Raw genomic sequence first — 17,262 nt, forward strand, 5'->3', positions numbered from 1 at the left:
AAAAAAACCGGAGGAGCCTGCCGAAGATGAGGCCATTACAGCTCGCCTTTATGTGTCCTTCTCGGGATAGCGTCATTTAAAGAACGAAGGTCAGCACAACGTAAATAAAAAAAAAAAAAAAAAAAAAAAAAAAAACCCAGAGAAAAAACCGACAAAAAAACCGGAGGAGCCTGCCGAAGATGAGGCCATTACGGCTCAAATTTAGGTGTCCTTCTCGGGATAGCGTCATTTAAACATTTAAAGAACGATGGTCAGCACAACGTATAAAAAAAAAAAAAAAAAAAAAACCCAGAGAAAAAACCGACAAAAAAACCGGAGGAGCCTGCCGAAGATGAGGCCATTACAGCTCGCCTTTATGTGTCCTTCTCTGGATAGCGTCATTTAAAGAACGATGGTCAGTACAACGGAAAAAAAAAAAAAAAGAAAAAAAAAACTCAGAGAAATAACCGAAAAAAAACCGGAGGAGCCTGCCGAAGATGAGGCCATTACAGCTCGCCTTTATGTGTCCTTCTCTGGATAGCGTCATTTAAAGAACGATGGTCAGCACAACGGAAAAAAAAAAAAAAAAGAAAAAAAAACTCAGAGAAATAACCGAAAAAAAACCGGAGGAGCCTGCCGAAGATGAGGCCATTACAGCTCGCCTTTATGTGTCCTTCTCGGGATAGCGTCATTTAAAGAACGAAGGTCAGCACAACATAAAAATAAAAAAAAAAAAAAAAAAAAAAAAAAAAACTCAGAGAAATAACCGAAAAATAACCGGAGGAGCCTGCCGAAGATGAGGCCATTACAGCTCGCCTTTATGTGTCCTTCTCGGGATAGCGTCATTTAAAGAACGAAGGTCAGCACAACGTAAAAAAAAAAAAAAAAAAACTCAGAGAAATAACCGAAAAAAAAAAAACCGGAGGAGCCTGCCGAAGATGAGGCCATTACGGCTCAAATTTAGGTGTCCTTCTCGGGATAGCGTCATTTAAACATTTAAAGAACGATGGTCAGCACAACGTAAAAAAAAAAAAAAAAAAAAAAACTCAGAGAAATAACCGAAAAAAAACCGGAGGAGCCTGCCGAAGATGAGGCCATTACAGCTCGCCTTTATGTGTCCTTCTCGGGATAGCGTCATTTAAAGAACGAAGGTCAGCACAACTTAAAAAAAAAAAAAAAAAAACTCTGAGAAAAAATCGAAAAAAAAACCGGAGGAGCCTGCCGAAGATGAGGCCATTACGGCTCGCCTTTTTGTGTCCTTCTCGGGATAGCGTCATTTAAAGAACGAAGGTCAGCACAACGTAAAAAAAAAAAAAAAAAAAAAAACTCATAGAAATAACCGAAAAGAAACCGGAGGAGCCTGCCGAAGATGAGGCCATTACAGCTCGCCTTTATGTGTCCTTCTCGAGATAGCGTCATTTAAAGAACGAAGGTCAGGACAACGTAAAAAAAAAAAAAAAAAAAAAAAAAAAAAAAAAAAAAAAAAAAACTCTGAGAAAAAACCGAAAAAATAACCGGAGGAGCCTGCCGAAGATGAGGCCATTACAGCTCGCCTTTATGTGTCCTTCTCGGGATAGCGTCATTTAAAGAACGAAGGTCAGCACAACGTAAAAAAAAAAAAAAACTCAGAGAAATAACCGAAAAAAAAAAACCGGAGGAGCCTGCCGAAGATGAGGCCATTACGGCTCAAATTTAGGTGTCCTTCTCGGGATAGCGTCATTTAAACATTTAAAGAACGATGGTCAGCACAACGTAAAAAAAAAAAAAAAAAATCAGAGAAATAACCGAAAAAAAACCGGAGGAGCCTGCCGAAGATGAGGCCATTACAGCTCGCCTTTATGTGTCCTTCTCGGGATAGCGTCATTTAAAGAACGAAGGTCAGCACAACGTTAAAAAAAAAAAAAAAAAAAAAAAAAAAAAAAAAACTCAGAGAAATAACCGAAAAAAACCGGAGGAGCCTGCCGAAGATGAGGCCATTACGGCTCGCCTTTATGTGTCCTTCTCGGGATAGCGTCATTTAAAGAACGAAGGTCAGCACAACGTAAAAAAAAAAAAAAAAAAAAAAACTCAGAGAAATAACCGAAAAAATAACCGGAGGAGCCTGCCGAAGATGAGGCCATTACAGCTCGCCTTTATGTGTCCTTCTCGGGATAACGTCATTTAAAGAACGAAGGTCAGCACAACGTAAAAAAAAAAAAAAAAAAACTCAGAGAAATAACCGAAAAAAAACCGGAGGAGCCTGCCGAAGATGAGGCCATTACAGCTCGCCTTTATGTGTCCTTCTCGGGATAGCGTCATTTAAAGAACGAAGGTCAGCACAACGTAAAAAAAAAAAAAAAAAAAAAAAAAAAAAAAAAAAAAAAAAAAAAAACCCAGAGAAAAAACCGACAAAAAAACCGGAGGAGCCTGCCGAAGATGAGGCCATTACAGCTCGCCTTTATGTGTCCTTCTCTGGATAGCGTCATTTAAAGAACGATGGTCAGTACAACGGAAAAAAAAAAAAAAAAGAAAAAAAAAACTCAGAGAAATAACCGAAAAAAAACCGGAGGAGCCTGCCGAAGATGAGGCCATTACAGCTCGCCTTTATGTGTCCTTCTCTGGATAGCGTCATTTAAAGAACGATGGTCAGCACAACGGAAAAAAAAAAAAAAAAAAGAAAAAAAAACTCAGAGAAATAACCGAAAAAAAACCGGAGGAGCCTGCCGAAGATGAGGCCATTACAGCTCGCCTTTATGTGTCCTTCTCGGGATAGCGTCATTTAAAGAACGAAGGTCAGCACAACGTAAAAAAAAAAAAAAAAAAAAAAAAAAAAAAACTCAGAGAAATAACCGAAAAATAACCGGAGGAGCCTGCCGAAGATGAGGCCATTACAGCTCGCCTTTATGTGTCCTTCTCGGGATAGCGTCATTTAAAGAACGAAGGTCAGCACAACGTAAAAAAAAAAAAAAAAAACTCAGAGAAATAACCGAAAAAAAAAAAACCGGAGGAGCCTGCCGAAGATGAGGCCATTACGGCTCAAATTTAGGTGTCCTTCTCGGGATAGCGTCATTTAAACATTTAAAGAACGATGGTCAGCACAACGTAAAAAAAAAAAAAAAAAAAAAACTCAGAGAAATAACCGAAAAAAAACCGGAGGAGCCTGCCGAAGATGAGGCCATTACAGCTCGCCTTTATGTGTCCTTCTCGGGATAGCGTCATTTAAAGAACGAAGGTCAGCACAACTTAAAAAAAAAAAAAAAAAACTCTGAGAAAAAATCGAAAAAAAAACCGGAGGAGCCTGCCGAAGATGAGGCCATTACGGCTCGCCTTTTTGTGTCCTTCTCGGGATAGCGTCATTTAAAGAACGAAGGTCAGCACAACGTAAAAAAAAAAAAAAAAAAAAACTCATAGAAATAACCGAAAAGACACCGGAGGAGCCTGCCGAAGATGAGGCCATTACAGCTCGCCTTTATGTGTCCTTCTCGAGATAGCGTCATTTAAAGAACGAAGGTCAGGACAACGTAAAAAAAAAAAAAAAAAAAAAAAAAAAAAAAAAAAAAAAAACTCTGAGAAAAAACCGAAAAAATAACCGGAGGAGCCTGCCGAAGATGAGGCCATTACAGCTCGCCTTTATGTGTCCTTCTCGGGATAGCGTCATTTAAAGAACGAAGGTCAGCACAACGTAAAAAAAAAAAAAAAACTCAGAGAAATAACCGAAAAAAAAAAACCGGAGGAGCCTGATGAGTTATTTTGATGAGAAACGAATTTCTACCAAAACACCCAAAACTAACCGGCAAGTGTACCGGGTCGTATCAAGTAATAAAAACTCACGGGAGTGAGGTCGATCCCACAGGGATTGATGGATTGAGCAATTTTAGTTTAGTGGTTGATTTAGTCAAGCGAATCAAGTGTTGGTTGGGTGATTTGTGATTTGCAGAATGTAAATTGCATGAAATTAAAGAGAGCGGGAAAGTAAATTGCTGAAACTTAAAGGACAAGAAATTAAATGACAGAAACTTAAAGTGCAAGAAATGTAAATTGCAGAATCTTAAAGTGCAAGAAATGTAAATTGCTTGAAAAGTAAAGGGGATTGGGATGAGGATTTGCAGAATTTAAACAAGGGAAAACTAAATTGCATCAAACAGAAGAGGAAAAGGGAGTTGGGATTGAACCGGATCTTATAACAGCAAAGTAAATGAACAATGAAAGCATTAAACAGAGAATTGAAATGAGAATTTAGATCTCAGGACCCAGAGACTAGAAAACCAAGTCTAGATCTCAATGCCTTCCTAGATCCCACAAGAACAATAGCAAGGAAATTGTAAATTGCAAAGAAAAGAGATGAAGATCAAGTAACAGAAACAGAAATGCTAATTCAATTAACAGTAAAGGAAACAGAGAGATCCAAGATTGAGATTGAAACAGAATTTCTTCAATTCTCCAATCCAAGATCCAAGACAAAAGTCAAATGAAATTGAAAGCAATGAAAGCAAGAAATTAAAGTTCACACAAGTTCAAAAGCTCTCCAAAAACTATTATGAAAATTCTAAAAGGAAAGCTCTAAAAGAAAACTCTCCAGAAAAGCTCTCTTAATAACTTGAATTCTATTCTATTTATACACTTTCCAAAAATGATCTTCAAGCCTTGAGTTGGGCCTTTGTTCTTGGTGGAATTGGGTTGAAAGAGGCCTTGGTTGATTGCTCTTGAAGATTGAAGAAGAACCGAAGTGAACCAATTGAACCGGAAGTGAAGTTAGCCAACGTTGGTCTTCAACGTTAGGGCCAAAGTTAGGGGTCTAACTTTGACCCCAACTTTTCATAGCAGCAAACCACATCCTTCTGGTATGGACGTTGGCGCCAACGTTAGGGGTCTAACTTTGACCCTAACGTTGGCCTTGCTTGGTGTGATTGGCGCCAACGTTAGCCTCCACGTTAGGGGGCTAACGTTGGCGCAAACGTTGGCCTACTCCCCCATTGTGATTTAAGTGCCAACGTTAGCCTCCAAGTTAGGGGGCTAACGTTGGCGCAAACGTTGGTGGCCCAGGGATGAAGTTTCTCTTGCCAACGTTAGCCTCCAAGTTAGGGGGCTAACGTTGGCTCAAACGTGGGAGCCCAGGGAGTACTTCATGCCCAACGTTAGCCTCCAAGTTAGGGGGCTAACGTTGGGGCTAACTTCAAGCCTCCAAGTTCAATTTCAACTTCCATTCTTCACTTCTAGCCATTCCTCTTTGCTTCAACCTTTCTCCAAGCCTTCTTCACCTATCATTGATCAACCAAACTAATCAAAGCTTTGCTCAAAATCATGAGGTATTCAATCTTCCACAATATGCAACAAATATAGTTCAAAACCTCATGAAATGGCATGAATTCACATATGGTTGGTTCAATCAAGGGAAACATGAAAATCTACTCAATTAGCTTGCTTGTAGCTCAAGAAAGTGCATAATTCTAATGAAAACTAAAGAAAAAGACTAGCTAAAATGGGCTAGGATGACTTGTCATCACAACACCAAACTTAAAGCTTGCTTGTCCCCAAGCAAGAAATAGATTTATGCTCCAAGGTTCTTTCAATTAAGATGGATTGATGAACACTTGTAAAGTGCAGTGAGTGAAGTGATCAAGTATCAGTGGGGTGAACTCTAAATCATATGCTCATGCAAGGGCTTCAGTGCTCACTAGTCCTTACATATTGGGAGTCGTAGGTCTTAGGATTTTCATTCAAAGGGTACCATGGAGATCTCTTTATGTGTAATCACCTTGAAGCAGCTTATAGTTTCTGTGCCTTGGTCTCGACTCTAAGTATCATGTCTCAAAGCGGCTCTTTAGATAAGCTTTCAATCAATACTCCTAAACCAGTTGGTTTTAAGGTATTAGGTGTTAAAGCACCCCTAAGGATTTACTTGCTCAAGCCTCTTTCCTTGACACACTTCAACCACAAGCATTTTACTAGGCTAACAACTCTTTGAGTCATTGTTTCTTCTTTCTTTTCTGCCTAGTAATTGATGCTCAGAGCCGTGGACCATGTTCTTTTTGTTTTTGTATTTTCTTTTCTTTCTTTTGTTTTGTTTGCTGCTTCTTGGATCAATAGATTTTTGAGAATCTCCACAATACTTCTTTGAACTTCATGTCCCGCCTATGAGCTCCCATGCAAGTTTTCACAAGCATGCAACCTCGATACAAAATCATACAACTAGAACCACCACTTCTCTCAATCTTTTGCTTGCCTCAAAACTGATTGATTCCTCAATCCTTCTTTTCAAAGAACTTTCATATGATGCATTTCTTGAAAATTGAGTGCAAATAAGTTTTGAAGATAAGAATGTTGTGAATGATCAGACACCTTGCTTATTGAATTATAAAGAAAGACTATGTTATGCAGGCAGGCAGGGGTAGATAAAAAAAAACTATGCTATGCAGATAGGCAGGATAGATCAGGATACAATCCAACTTTCAATTTCAGCAATATTTTATGTAAAACAATGACTTAACAATACAACCTGTTGAAGTTTACTTGCTTTCCTTCTTCTCATCATCATCATTTGTCTCTTTGGTTGATGATGCTTAATCCTTCTAACAGCTTGTATGGGCCTCTGCAATGATATTGAAAGTTGCTTGTTCCCCAAGCACTTGGAAACAATGGTTAATTTTCATGATTTATTTGCGGGCTTTTTGAACTTACTTTGGTGTGGGAACACCAAACTTAGTACCTTGCCCATGGTTAACCATGTGTGATAATTTTTTTTCTCTTTCACAAGTGATGGAACTGGAAAATAAGAGATGCAGTAAAATGGCTAACTATTTCATCCAGTATGCTTGAAGCCTATATTATGCAGAAAGTGAGAATGTGCTTTTAAGTAAGACTTTGGTGGAACACCAAACTTAGAATCCTTCATTCTCCCTTAGATTGTGTTGGTGTGCAACACCAAACTTAGCTTCTTGCATTATAGATGAAGTTAATTAACCTTTTTATTAAAATAACTATGGAAAGAAAACTACCTCAGTTTGGGTTGCTGATGAGATATTTTGGTGAGAAACGAATCTCTCCCAAAACACCCAAAACTAACCGGCAAGTGTACCGGGTCGTATCAAGTAATAAAAACTCACGGGAGTGAGGTCGATCCCACAGGGATTGAAGGATTGAGCAATTTTAGTTTAGTGGTTGATTTAGTCAAGCGAATCAAGTGTTGGTTGGGTGATTTGTGATTTGCAGAATGTAAATTGCATGAAATTTAAGAGAGCGGGAAAGTAAATTGCTGAAACTTAAAGAAAAAGAAATTAAATGGCAGAAACTTAAAGTGCAAGAAATGTAAATTGCTTGGAATGTAAAGGGGATTGGGATGTGGATTTGCAGAATTTAAACAAGGAAAAACTAAATTGCATCAAACAGAAGAAGGAATAGGGAATTGGGATTGAACCGAATCTGAAAGCAGTAAAGTAAATGAACAATGAAAGCATTAAACAGAGAATTGAAATGAGAATTTAGATCTCAGGACCCAGAGACTAGAAAACCAAGTCTAGATCTCAATGCCTTCCTAGATCCAACAAGAACAATAGCAAGGAAATTGTAAATTGCAAAGAAAAGAGATGAAGAGCAATAAACCGGAAACAGAAATGCTAATTCAATTAACAGTAAAGGAAACAGAGAGATCCAAGATTGAGATTGAAACAGAATTTCTTCAATTCTCCAATCCAAGATCCAAGACAAAAGTCAAATGAAATTGAAAGCAATGAAAGCAAGAAATTAAAGTTCACTCAAGTTCAAAAGCTCTTCGAAAACTATTATGAAAATTCTAAAAGGAAAGCTCTAAAAGAAAACTCTCCAGCCAAAGCTCCCTCAACAAATTGAATTCTATCCTATTTATACACTTTCCAAAATGATCTTCAAGCCTTGAGTTGGGCCTTTGTTCTTGGTGGAATTGGGTTGAAAGAGGCCTTGGTTGATTGCTCTTGAAGATTGAAGAAGAACCGAAGTGAACCAATTGAACCGGAAATGGAGTTAGCCAACGTTGGTCTTCAACGTTAGGGTCAAAGTTAGGGGTCTAACTTTGACCCTAACTTTTCATATCAGCAAACCACATTCTTCTGGTTTAGACGTTGGCGCCAACGTTAGGGGTCTAACTTTGACCCTAACGTTGGCCTTGCTTGGTGTGATTGGTGCCAACGTTAGCCTCCACGTTAGGGGGCTAACGTTGGCGCAAACGTTGCCTACTCCCCCATTGTGATTTAAGTGCCAACGTTAGCCTCCAAGTTAGGGGGCTAACGTTGGCGCAAACGTTGGTAGCCCAGGGAGAAACTCTCAAGTTCCAACGTTAGCCTCCAAGTTAGGGGGCTAACGTTGGAGCTAACGTTGGCTACTTCCAAAGAGTGATTCATATGCCCAACGTTAGCCTCCAAGTTAGGGGGCTAACGTTGGGGCTAACTTCATGCAACCCGGTTCAATTTTCACTTATTCCATTGTCCTCTCTTCACTCCTAGCCATTCCTCTTTGCTTCAACCTTTCTCCAAGCCTTCTTCACCTATCATTGATCAACCAAACTAATCAAAGTTTTGCTCAAAATCATGAGGTATTCAATCTTCCACAATATGCAACAAATATAGTTCAAAACCTCATGAAATGGCATGAATTCACATATGGTTGGTTCAATCAAGGGAAACATGAAAATCTACTCAATTAGCTTGCTTGTAGCTTAAGAAAGTGCATAATTCTAATGAAAACAAAAGAAAAAGACTAGCTAAAATGGGCTAAGATGACTTGTCATCAGTTGCCTCCCAACAAGCGCTCTTTTATTGTCACTAGCTTGACATTCTTCATCCTCTGATCATGGAAGTTGAAGTCTCAGTTGCCTTTGGTTTCCTCCTCTTACCGTAGGCTTCTCCTTGTTTTCCATAACTGTCTTCCCTTTCAACTCAGCAGCTTTTTCATTGTTCTTCGAGTCATCTTCAGTGGCTCTTAGGGATATATTTCCTTCTCTCTCACCCAATTTAGCAGGGTTTTGAACCATTTGTTCCATGTACCTTTCAATTCTCTTGAGATATGCCTCTTGGTTTTTCCTTATGTCCTCCTGCTCTATTAATGTCATTTCTTGGATTTTCATAAACCTTTCCATCATCATTTCTAGAACATAGAGTTTTTGAAGGTTTAGGATTGGTTGTGACTGTGTAAATTGTGGTGATTGATGGAAGTCATTTTGGGCAGGTGGTGGGGTAGGATAAGGTTGGAGGTGTGTATATTGGGGTGGTGTGTAGTGATTTTTGTTGGTATGGTGATGTTTTTGCAGGTTTGGGAAGTTGGGGTTATTATAGTTGAAGTCCCTTTGTTCCTGATACTGAGATTCCCTCATTCTTGAATAAGAATGTGGTTTCCATGGTGGAAATTGTGTATTCACTGTGGCTGAATGTAGAGAATCAATTTGTCTGGCTATTGATTCCAATTGCTGCTGTGTTTGCTGGTGTAGCTGCTTGTTTTGATCCATGATTGCTCTCACTCCTTCAAGATTCATTACTCCCTTTTCTGAAATTGCATTCCGTGGCGTCTCAAATGAGTGTTGGTTATTGGCTCTTTTGTCACTGAACTCTGCAGTTCCTTGGATGGTTGCTGTTGCCTTGAGTAGGCCATCTGAGAAGTAATCTACTGCTTTTCTTGTTTCGGAGGTTAATCCTTCATAGAATGCTCGAAAATCTACCTTGTCATTTGATTTCTTGTATCTCTCCCATGCTTTGAACAGTGGTTCTTCCTCTCTTTGTATGAATGGATGTATTCCTTCTTTCATCTTGATGTTTTGTTGGGGTGAGGAAAATTTGGCTAGAAACTTGGCAACCAATTCATCCCAACTAGTTATACTTCCTTGAGGAAAGGTTTCAAGCCATTGTGCCGCTTCATCCTTCAGTGAGAAGGGAAATAACATGAGCTTAATGGTATCATGGTCTACACCATTGAGATTGACAGCCCCACATGTTTTCAGAAAAATGGATAGGTGCTGTTTAGAGTCCTCCAAGGGATTTCCACCATAGGAACAATTGTTCTCTATTAGTGTAATGAGTTGTGGCTTCATGTTGTGATGTTCTTCTTTCTCAGAAACTTCTTCTTCCCTGTGACATATAAATCAATCCATAGAAAACACATTGATTCTCTTGAAAATTGGATGTAGCCGGTTGAGACAAAACTTCAAACAGTTAGTAGGTTAGTCAAAAATTAAAGAAAAAGTGCTTGATCTAGATCACCACCTTACTTAATCATTGTCAATCTAATCAATCCCCGGCAACGGCGCCAAAAACTTGATGAGTTATTTTGATGAGAAACGAATTTCTACCAAAACACCCAAAACTAACCGGCAAGTGTACCGGGTCGTATCAAGTAATAAAAACTCACGGGAGTGAGGTCGATCCCACAGGGATTGAAGGATTGAGCAATTTTAGTTTAGTGGTTGATTTAGTCAAGCGAATCAAGTGTTGGTTGGGTGATTTGTGATTTGCAGAATGTAAATTGCATGAAATTAAAGAGAGCGGGAAAGTAAACCGGATGTCAGCACAACGTAAAAAAAAAAAAAAAAAAAAACTCAGAGAAATAACCGAAAAAAAACCGGAGGAGCCTGCCGAAGATGAGGCCATTATAGCTCGCCTTTATGTGTCCTTCTCGGGATAGCGTCATTTAAAGAACGAAGGTCAGCACAACTTAAAAAAAAAAAAAAAAAAACTCTGAGAAAAAATCGAAAAAAAAACCGGAGGAGCCTGCCGAAGATGAGGCCATTACAGCTCGCCTTCATGTGTCCTTCTCGGGATAGCGTCATTTAAAGAACGACGGTCAGCACAACGTAAAAAAAAAAAAAAAAAAACTCAGAGAAATAACCGAAAAAAAAAAACCGGAGGAGCCTGCCGAAGATGAGGCCATTACGGCTCAAATTTAGGTGTCCTTCTCGGGATAGCGTCATTTAAACATTTAAAGAACGATGGTCAGCACAACGTAAAATAAAATAAAAAAAAAAAAAAACTCAGAGAAATAACCGAAAAAAAACCGGAGGAGCCTGCCGAAGATGAGGCCATTACAGCTCGCCTTTATGTGTCCTTCTCGGGATAGCGTCATTTAAAGAACGAAGGTCAGCACAACTTAAAAAAAAAAAAAAAAAAAACTCTGAGAAAAAATCGAAAAAAAAACCGGAGGAGCCTGCCGAAGATGAGGCCATTACGGCTCGCCTTTATGTGTCCTTCTCGGGATAGCGTCATTTAAAGAACGAAGGTCAGCACAACGTAAAAAAATATATAAAAAAAAAAAAAAAAAACCCAGAGAAAAAACCGACAAAAAAACCGGAGGAGCCTGCCGAAGATGAGGCCATTACAGCTCGCCTTTATGTGTCCTTCTCTGGATAGCGTCATTTAAAGAACGATGGTCAGCACAACGGAAAAAAAAAAAAAAAGAAATAAAAAACTCAGAGAAATAATCGAAAAAAAAACCGGAGGAGCCTGCCGAAGATGAGGACATTACGGCTCGCCTTTATGTGTCCTTCTCGGGATAGCGTCATTTAAAGAACGAAGGTCAGCACAACGTAAAAAAGAAAAAAAAAAACTCTGAGAAAAAACCGAAAAAAAAACCGGAGGAGCCTGCCGAAGATGAGGCCATTACGGCTCAAATTTAGGTGTCCTTCTCGGGATAGCGTCATTTAAACATTTAAAGAACGATGGTCAGCACAACGTATAAAAAAAAAAAAAAAAAAAAAAAAAAAAAAAAAAAACCCAGAGAAAAAACCGACAAAAAAACCGGAGGAGCCTGCCGAAGATGAGGCCATTACAGCTCGCCTTTATGTGTCCTTCTCTGGATAGCGTCATTTAAAGAACGATGGTCAGCACAACGGAAAAAAAAAAAAAGAAAAAAAAACTCAGAGAGATAATCGAAAAAAAAAACCGGAGGAGCCTGCCGAAGATGAGGACATTACGGCTCGCCTTTATGTGTCCTTCTCGGGATAGCGTCATTTAAAGAACGAAGGTCAGCACAACGTAAAAAAGAAAAAAAAAAAACTCTGAGAAAAAACCGAAAAAAAAAACCGGAGGAGCCTGCCGAAGATGAGGCCATTACAGCTCGCCTTTATGTGTCCTTCTCGGGATAGCGTCATTTAAAGAACGAAGGTCAGCACAACGTAAAAAAAAAAAAAAAAAAAAAAAAAAAAAAAAAAAAAAAAAAAAGACTCAGAGAAATAACCGAAAAAAACCGGAGGAGCCTGCCGAAGATGAGGCCATTACGGCTCGCCTTTATGTGTCCTTCTCGGGATAGCGTCATTTAAAGAACGAAGGTCAGCACAACGTAAAAAAAAAAAAAAAAAAAAAAAACTCAGAGAAATAACCGAAAAAATAACCGGAGGAGCCTGCCGAAGATGAGGCCATTACAGCTCGCCTTCATGTGTCCTTCTCGGGATAGCGTCATTTAAAGAACGACGGTCAGCACAACGTAAAAAAAAAAAAAAAAAAAACTCAGAGAAATAACCGAAAAAAAAAAACCGGAGGAGCCTGCCGAAGATGAGGCCATTACGGCTCAAATTTAGGTGTCCTTCTCGGGATAGCGTCATTTAAACATTTAAAGAACGATGGTCAGCACAACGTAAAATAAAAAAAAAAAAAAAAAAAAACTCAGAGAAATAACCGAAAAAAAACCGGAGGAGCCTGCCGAAGATGAGGCCATTACAGCTCGCCTTTATGTGTCCTTCTCGGGATAGCGTCATTTAAAGAACGAAGGTCAGCACAACTTAAAAAAAAAAAAAAAAAAAACTCTGAGAAAAAATCGAAAAAAAAACCGGAGGAGCCTGCCGAAGATGAGGCCATTACGGCTCACCTTTATGTGTCCTTCTCGGGATAGCGTCATTTAAAGAACGAAGGTCAGCACAACGTAAAAAAATATAAAAAAAAAAAAAAAACCCAGAGAAAAAACCGACAAAAAAACCGGAGGAGCCTGCCGAAGATGAGGCCATTACAGCTCGCCTTTATGTGTCCTTCTCTGGATAGCGTCATATAAAGAACGATGGTCAGCACAACGGAAAAAAAAAAAAAGAAATAAAAAACTCAGAGAAATAATCGAAAAAAAAACCGGAGGAGCCTGCCGAAGATGAGGACATTACGGCTCGCCTTTATGTGTCCTTCTCGGGATAGCGTCATTTAAAGAACGAAGGTCAGCACAACGTAAAAAAGAAAAAAAAAAACTCTGAGAAAAAACCGAAAAAAAAACCGGAGGAGCCTGCCGAAGATGAGGCCATTACGGCTCAAATTTAGGTGTCCTTCTCGGGATAGCGTCATTTAAACATTTAAAGAACGATGGTCAGCACAACGTATAAAAAAAAAAAAAAAAAAAAAAAAAAAAAACCCAGAGAAAAAACCGACAAAAAAACCGGAGGAGCCTGCCGAAGATGAGGCCATTACAGCTCGCCTTTATGTGTCCTTCTCTGGATAGCGTCATTTAAAGAACGATGGTCAGCACAACGGAAAAAAAAAAAAAAGAAAAAAAAACTCAGAGAGATAATCGAAAAAAAAACCGGAGGAGCCTGCCGAAGATGAGGACATTACGGCTCGCCTTTATGTGTCCTTCTCGGGATAGCGTCATTTAAAGAACGAAGGTCAGCACAACGTAAAAAAGAAAAAAAAAAACTCTGAGAAAAAACCGAAAAAAAAAACCGGAGGAGCCTGCCGAAGATGAGGCCATTACAGCTCGCCTTTATGTGTCCTTCTCGGGATAGCGTCATTTAAAGAACGAAGGTCAGCACAACGTAAAAAAAAAAAAAAAAAAAAAAAAAAAAAAAAAAAAAAAAAAAAAAACTCAGAGAAATAACCGAAAAAAACCGGAGGAGCCTGCCGAAGATGAGGCCATTACGGCTCGCCTTTATGTGTCCTTCTCGGGATAGCGTCATTTAAAGAACGAAGGTCAGCACAACGTAAAAAAAAAAAAAAAAAAAAAAACTCAGAGAAATAACCGAAAAAATAACCGGAGGAGCCTGCCGAAGATGAGGCCATTACAGCTCGCCTTTATGTGTCCTTCTCGGGATAGCGTCATTTAAAGAACGAAGGTCAGCACAACGTAAAAAAAAAAAAAAAAAACTCAGAGAAATAACCGAAAAAAAACCGGAGGAGCCTGCCGAAGATGAGGCCATTACAGCTCGCCTTTATGTGTCCTTCTCGGGATAGCGTCATTTAAAGAACGAAGGTCAGCACAACGTAAAAAAAAAAAAAAAAAAAAAAAAAAAAAAAAAAAAAAAAAAAAAAAAACCCAGAGAAAAAACCGACAAAAAAACCGGAGGAGCCTGCCGAAGATGAGGCCATTACAGCTCGCCTTTATGTGTCCTTCTCTGGATAGCGTCATTTAAAGAACGATGGTCAGCATAACGGAAAAAAAAAAAAAAGAAAAAAAAAACTCAGAGAAATAACCGAAAAAAAACCGGAGGAGCCTACCGAAGATGAGGCCATTACAGCTCGCCTTTATGTGTCCTTCTCTGGATAGCGTCATTTAAAGAACGATGGTCAGCACAACGGAAAAAAAAAAAAAAAGAAAAAAAAAACTCAGAGAAATATCCGAAAAAAAACCGGAGGAGCCTGCCGAAGATGAGGCCATTACAGCTCGCCTTTATGTGTCCTTCTCGGGATAGCGTCATTTAAAGAACGAAGGTCAGCACAACGTAAAAAAAAAAAAAAAAAAAAAAAAAAAAAAAAAAAAAAAAACTCAGAGAAATAACCGAAAAATAACCGGAGGAGCCTGCCGAAGATGAGGCCATTACAGTTCGCCTTTATGTGTCCTTCTCGGGATAGCGTCATTTAAAGAACGAAGGTCAGCACAACGTAAAAAAAAAAAAAAAAAAACTCAGAGAAATAACCGAAAAAAAAAAAAAACCGGAGGAGCCTGCCGAAGATGAGGCCATTACGGCTCAAATTTAGGTGTCCTTCTCGGGATAGCGTCATTTAAACATTTAAAGAACGATGGTCAGCACAACGTAAAAAAAAAAAAAAAAAAAAAAAAAACTCAGAGAAATAACCGAAAAAAAACCGGAGGAGCCTGCCGAAGATGAGGCCATTACAGCTCGCCTTTATGTGTCCTTCTCGGGATAGCGTCATTTAAAGAACGAAGGTCAGCACAACTTAAAAAAAAAAAAGAAAACTCTGAGAAAAAATCGAAAAAAAAACCGGAGGAGCCTGCCGAAGATGAGGCCATTACGGCTCGCCTTTTTGTGTCCTTCTCGGGATAGCGTCATTTAAAGAACGAAGGTCAGCACAACGTAAAAAAAAAAAAAAAAAAAAACTCATAGAAATAACCGAAAAGAAACCGGAGGAGCCTGCCGAAGATGAGGCCATTACAGCTCGCCTTTATGTGTCCTTCTCGAGATAGCGTCATTTAAAGAACGAAGGTCAGGACAACGTAAAAAAAAAAAAAAAAAAAAAAAAAAAAAAAAAAAAAAAAAAAAAAAAAAAAAAAAAAAAAAAAAAAAACTCTGAGAAAAAACCGAAAAAATAACCGGAGGAGCCTGCCGAAGATGAGGCCATTACAGCTCGCCTTTATGTGTCCTTCTCGGGATAGCGTCATTTAAAGAACGAAGGTCAGCACAACGTAAAAAAAAAAAAAAAAACTCAGAGAAATAACCGAAAAAAAAAAACCGGAGGAGCCTGCCGAAGATGAGGCCATTACGGCTCAAATTTAGGTGTCCTTCTCGGGATAGCGTCATTTAAACATTTAAAGAACGATGGTCAGCACAACGTAAAAAAAAAAAAAAAAAATCAGAGAAATAACCGAAAAAAAACCGGAGGAGCCTGCCGAAGATGAGGCCATTACAGCTCGCCTTTATGTGTCCTTCTCGGGATAGCGTCATTTAAAGAACGAAGGTCAGCACAACGTAAAAAAGAAAAAAAAAACTCTGAGAAAAAACCGAAAAAAAACCGGAGGAGCCTGCCGAAGATGAGGCCATTACGGCTCAAATTTAGGTGTCCTTCTCGGGATAGCGTCATTTAAACATTTAAAGAACGATGGTCAGCACAACGTATAAAAAAAAAAAAAAAAAAAAACCCAGAGAAAAAACCGACAAAAAAACCGGAGGAGCCTGCCGAAGATGAGGCCATTACAGCTCGCCTTTATGTGTCCTTCTCTGGATAGCGTCATTTAAAGAACAATGGTCAGCACAACGGAAAAAAAAAAAAGAAAAAAAAAACTCAGAGAGATAATCGAAAAAAAAACCGGAGGAGCCTGCCGAAGATGAGGACATTACGGCTCGCCTTTATGTGTCCTTCTCGGGATAGCGTCATTTAAAGAACGAAGGTCAGCACAACGTAAAAAAGAAAAAAAAAACTCTGAGAAAAAACCGAAAAAAAAAACCGGAGGAGCTTGCCGAAGATGAGGCCATTACAGCTCGCCTTTATGTGTCCTTCTCGGGATAGCGTCATTTAAAGAACGAAGGTCAGCACAACGTAAAAAAAAAAAAAAAAAAAAAACCAGAGAAAAAACCGACAAAAAAACCGGAGGAGCCTGCCGAAGATGAGGCCATTACAGCTCGCCTTTATGTGTCCTTCTCTGGATAGCGTCATTTAAAGAACGATGGTCAGCACAACGGAAAAAAAAAAAAAAGAAAAAAAAAACTCAGAGAGATAATCGAAAAAAAAAACCGGAGGAGCCTGCCGAAGATGAGGACATTACGGCTCGCCTTTATGTGTCCTTCTCGGGATAGCGTCATTTAAAGAACGAAGGTCAGCACAACGTAAAAAAGAAAAAAAAAAAACTCTGAGAAAAAACCGAAAAAAAAAACCGGAGGAGCCTGCCGAAGATGAGGCCATTGCAGCTCGCCTTTATGTGTCCTTCTCGGGATAGCGTCATTTAAAGAACGAAGGTCAGCACAACTTAAAAAAAAAAAAAAAAAAAAACTCTGAGAAAAAATCGAAAAAAAAACCGGAGGAGCCTGCCGAAGATGAGGCCATTACAGCTCGCCTTCATGTGTCCTTCTCGGGATAGCGTCATTTAAAGAACGACGGTCAGCACAACGTAAAAAAAAAAAAAAAAAAACTCAGAGAAATAACCGAAAAAAAAAAACCGGAGGAGCCTGCCGAAGATGAGGCCATTACGGCTCAAATTTAGGTGTCCTTCTCGGGATAGCGACATTTAAACATTTAAAGAACGATGGTCAGCACAACGTAAAATAAAAAAAAAAAAAAAAAACTCAGAGAAATAACCGAAAAAAAACCGGAGGAGCCTGCCGAAGATGAGGCCATTACAGCTCGCCTTTATGTGTCCTTCTCGGGATAGCGTCATTTAAAGAACGAAGGTCAGCACAACTTAAAAAAAAAAAAAAAAAAACTCTGA

This window comes from Arachis ipaensis, chromosome B10 (genome assembly GCF_059453495.1).
Source record: "Arachis ipaensis isolate K30076 ecotype BB chromosome B10, ASM5945349v1, whole genome shotgun sequence".
Lineage (NCBI taxonomy): Eukaryota > Viridiplantae > Streptophyta > Magnoliopsida > Fabales > Fabaceae > Arachis > Arachis ipaensis.